This window comes from Triticum dicoccoides, chromosome 5A, assembly GCF_002162155.2.
Source record: "Triticum dicoccoides isolate Atlit2015 ecotype Zavitan chromosome 5A, WEW_v2.0, whole genome shotgun sequence".
In the NCBI taxonomy this organism is placed as follows: Eukaryota; Viridiplantae; Streptophyta; class Magnoliopsida; order Poales; family Poaceae; genus Triticum; species Triticum dicoccoides.
Genome location: NC_041388.1, coordinates 491,684,860 through 491,689,043, shown reverse-complemented (window position 1 = coordinate 491,689,043; position 4,184 = coordinate 491,684,860). Strand labels below are relative to the sequence as shown.

The following is a 4,184-nucleotide window of genomic DNA, read 5'->3' as shown; positions in this document are numbered from 1 at the left end:
CCACCGTGGCCCGCCCAGGCCCGGGGCAAGCCCACGGAGCCCATCTGGGCCCTCCCCCAAGCCCGCACCCAGCCGCCTCCGGTCCAGATTGGGAGAGCCCCGTTCTCTCCTCCCGTGCATCCCTGACGTCTGCCGTCGGCGACCAAGGTCGCTGGAGCACGCCCGCCGCGACCTCGTCCGAGCCGACGTCGGCGACCCCATCTCGTCTCGCTGCCAGCACCACGCCAGGGCTCCCTTGCCGTCGCCCCACGACGAGCCGCCGCCGGATCCGGCCATCTCCGGTCCATCCCCGCCAGATCCGCTTCATCACTGTCGTTCCAAGCCCCGCCCTCGCCGGAGGCTCCTAGCACCGCTTCCCCTTGCCTCCTGCTCGTGAGCCACGCACGAGGAAGGAGACAAGCGCATGGTCTGTGCGTGGGCCTCGGCCTCGCCCGCCGGCCCAGCCGGACCAGTCGGCCTACCTCCTCCACAGATCTGGGCCTTTGGCCCATGGTGAGCTGCCCCAGCGCCCCCCCCCCCTTGTTTTCCTCCTGTTGGGCCAGCCTATAGTTTCGGCCCGTGACTTGTTTTTTCTGCGTTGCGATTTTGTCATTAAATATCCTGGACATGCATATTACAGAAATGCCATTATTCTTGCATTGTTCACATCTAATAAACCATGCATCGGATTAAAATGACTCATATATGTAAAATGCTTAGAATTTCATCTAGTTTCATTTTATGCAACCTTCATCCATGTTAAAAATGTTAAAAATGTTGTTTGTTTAAATTTTCTCTAATGACATGTTAAAATGATTTATTCCATAACTTATTAACTGTAGCTCCAAATTTAATAAATTTTATATGTAAATGGGGTAGAAAAATGCCTAGTTTAACATGGTGCACTCATGTTGCATGTTTAACAACTCTAAAATATGGTTTAGGGAAGAAAATTACCAACTCTAAAATTTGCATATGAGGATTTTCTGGATTTGTTGTTTTTGTTCCGGCCTCATTTGAACTTGCCTAGATAGGTAGTTTTCATATGCTTCACCCCATGCCATGTTTAATAACATTTAATTTTATTGAGTACCTAACCGAGAGTGAACTAAATAAGCCATGTGGTGTTTCATCAATATGCAACTCATTGCATATTGAGCTCCACTTAACTTGTAGTATTGTTTGTTGCACTTTGCCTTGCCATGCCATGCCTCTTTAACCGGACATGCATCATACTTGATTGTGCATCATGCCATGTTTATGCTTGTTGGTTTACCATGTTGCTTGCTTCTTTATGGGTTGCTTCTCTCGTTAGCTTCGGTTTCGTTCCAGAGTTGTGAGGATTTGTTCGACTACGTTGGGTCGTCTACTTCTTGGATTTATTCTTCTTCCTTGCGGGATCTCAGGCAAGATAACCATACCCTCGATATCACTTCTATCTTTTCTTGCTAGTTGTTTATTCTACCGCTATGTCGCGCTACCTACCACTTGTTATATCATGCCTTCCATATTGCCATGTTAAGCCTCTAACCCACCTTCCTAGCAAATCATTGTTTGGCTAAGTTACCGCTTTTGCTCATCCCCTCTTATAGCGTTGCTAGTTGGAGGTGAAGTTGAAGTTTGTTCCATGTTGGAACATGGATATGTTGGGATATCACTTTATCTTGTATTTAATTTAATGCATCTATATACTTGGTAAAGGGTGGAAGGCTCGGCCTTATGCCTGGTGTTTTGTTCCACTCTTGCTGCCCTAGTTTCCGTCATACCGGTGTTATGTTCGTTGATTTTCATTCCTAACGCGGTTGGGGTTATGGGACCCCCTTGACAGTTCGCTTTGAATAAAACTCCTCCGGCAAGGCCCAACCTTGGTTTTACATTTGCCTAACAACCTATAACTTTTCCCTTGGGAGTAATTAACCCGAGGGTCATCTTTATTTTAACCCCCCCCCCGGGCGAGTGCTTCTCTAAGTGTTGGTCCGAACTGAGTAGACTGCGGGGCCACCTCGAGGAAACTTGAGGGCTGGTTTTACTCATAGGATGTCTCATCCGGCGTGCCCCTGAGAATGAGATATGTGCAGCTCCTATCGGGATTTGTCGACACATTCGGGCGGCTTTGCTGGTCTTATTTTACCATTGTCGAAATGTCTTGTAACCAGGATTCCGAGTCTGATCGGGTAGTTCCGGGAGAAGGAATATCCTTTGTTGATCGTGAGAGCTTGTGATGGGCTAAGTTGGGACATCCCTGCATGGTATAAAATTTCAAAAGCCGAGCCCGCGGTTATGTGGCAAATGGGAATTTGTTAATATCCGGTTGTAGAGAACTTGACACTTGACTTAATTAAAATGTATCAACCGCGTGTGTAGTCGTGATGGTCTCTTTTCGATGGAGTCCAGGAAGTGAACATGGTTTGTGTTATGTTTGAACGTAAGTAGTTTCAGGATCACTTCTTGATCACTTCTAGCTTGACGACCGTTGCGTAGCTTCTCATCTTACTCTTATTTGCGTATGTTAGCCACCATATTTGCTTAGTGCTTGCGGCAACTCCACCTCACTAGCTTATCCTACCCATAAGCTTAAATAGTCTTGATCTCGCGGGTGTGAGATTGCTGAGTCCTCGTGACTCACAGATACTTCAAAACAGTTGCAGGTGCCGATGATACCAGTGTAGGTGATGCTACCGAACTCAAGTGGGAGTTGTACGAGGACCTTCGTCGTTACTATGTTTCGTTTCCTGATGATCAGTAGTGGAGCCCAGTTGGGACGATCGGGGATCTAGCATTTGGGGTTTATCTTCCTTTTATTCGGATTTGACCGTAGTGGGTCTATGAGTGTATTTGGATGATGCATGAATTATTTATATATTGTGTGATGTGGCGAGTGTAAGACAACTCTCTTTATCCCTTTCTTATTCAGTACATGGGATTGTGTGAAGGTTACCCCTCTTGTGACAAAACCACCATGCGGTTATGCCTCTTAGTCGTGCCTCGACACATGGGAGATATAGCCGCATTGTGGGCGTCACAAATGACCTATATGACTTATCCTCATCCCTTCTCCGTTGGCAGTGTGGACTTGGTCATGACCACGGTACTTCTCATGCACGGTCACTTTCTCCAATTCACTAGCAATGTGGTCCATGGCGCTATTATTAGCATACCAGTTGGCATCAACACTGTATGATGCATCAACTGCATTTGCAACCTTCTCATTCTGAGAGTTGTCTTAGTAATTGTGCTGGTAGTAGTCTCTAGTAGTATGATTTGTTTTTTAGTTGTATTATTAGTTCTCTTACAAACTTGACAAGGAGGGTGATCACTATTGCCGTCGTTTAACGAGGAACAAAAACCTTCGAGCCCCTTCTTGTTGAAGTAGGAGAAACTCCCGAAGTTGTTGTTGTTGGAGCAATTGTTGATGTAGCCACCGCCTTTGTGTCTTCCATCATTTTGTCGCCGCCACCACGAGGTACGTTGTTATTGTTTTTGTGAGGAGGATCACCATAGCCCTTTTGGGGGCCATGGCTACCACATCTAGCGACATTTGTGGATGACTTGAAGCCAACAACGCATGTCCCAGGGAACAACTCGACCCTCTAATCAAAGTTCATTAGCATGTCGAACAGATCATCAACAAGGAGTGGGTTAGCGCAGACATGGAGGCGGAGATGAGTGGATGGTACTCCATATCCAGTCTAGCCAGGATGAAGGAGATCAGGTCATCGTCGGTGATGGGCTTCTCAGCTTTGGCGAGGTCGTCGTCGGGAGACCACATGTGGGTGAAGTGCGCTGCTGCAGTATGTGAGCCTTCTATGCATTGGCGAGTGTGATACATATGGTGTTAACGCATGATATAGACTACGAGGAGAACATGCTCCCCAAGGCCGCGTAGAACACATGAGATTTCTCAATGGGGGAGACCTAGATGAGAACCTCCTTGAACAAACTTTTGAGCAGGTACACTAAAACTTGTTGATCTTGGTTCACCCATGCGGCGTGCTCTTTCATCATGGTCTAGTCATTCCTTAAACATTGTTGGTGATGATTGTTCTGGCCGGTTTCGGAATACTTCTGTTGAGGAAGCCGTACATGCATGCACCCTTCATTTGTGAGAAAATTGGGGGATGCCAAAGGATGAAATTGCTGGGGGTGAGTAGTCTTGAGACATGGCTGTTTAGGTCAGAGGCTATGTCTTGGAGGAATAAAACACC

General features: G+C 46.9%; 1 pseudogene; it reads right to left on the bottom strand.

Moving 5' to 3' along the window:
• Nucleotides 1-3,571: 3,571 nt before the first annotated feature.
• On the bottom strand, nucleotides 3,572-3,709 carry LOC119304634 (annotated as a pseudogene).
• Nucleotides 3,710-4,184: the final 475 nt, after the last annotated feature.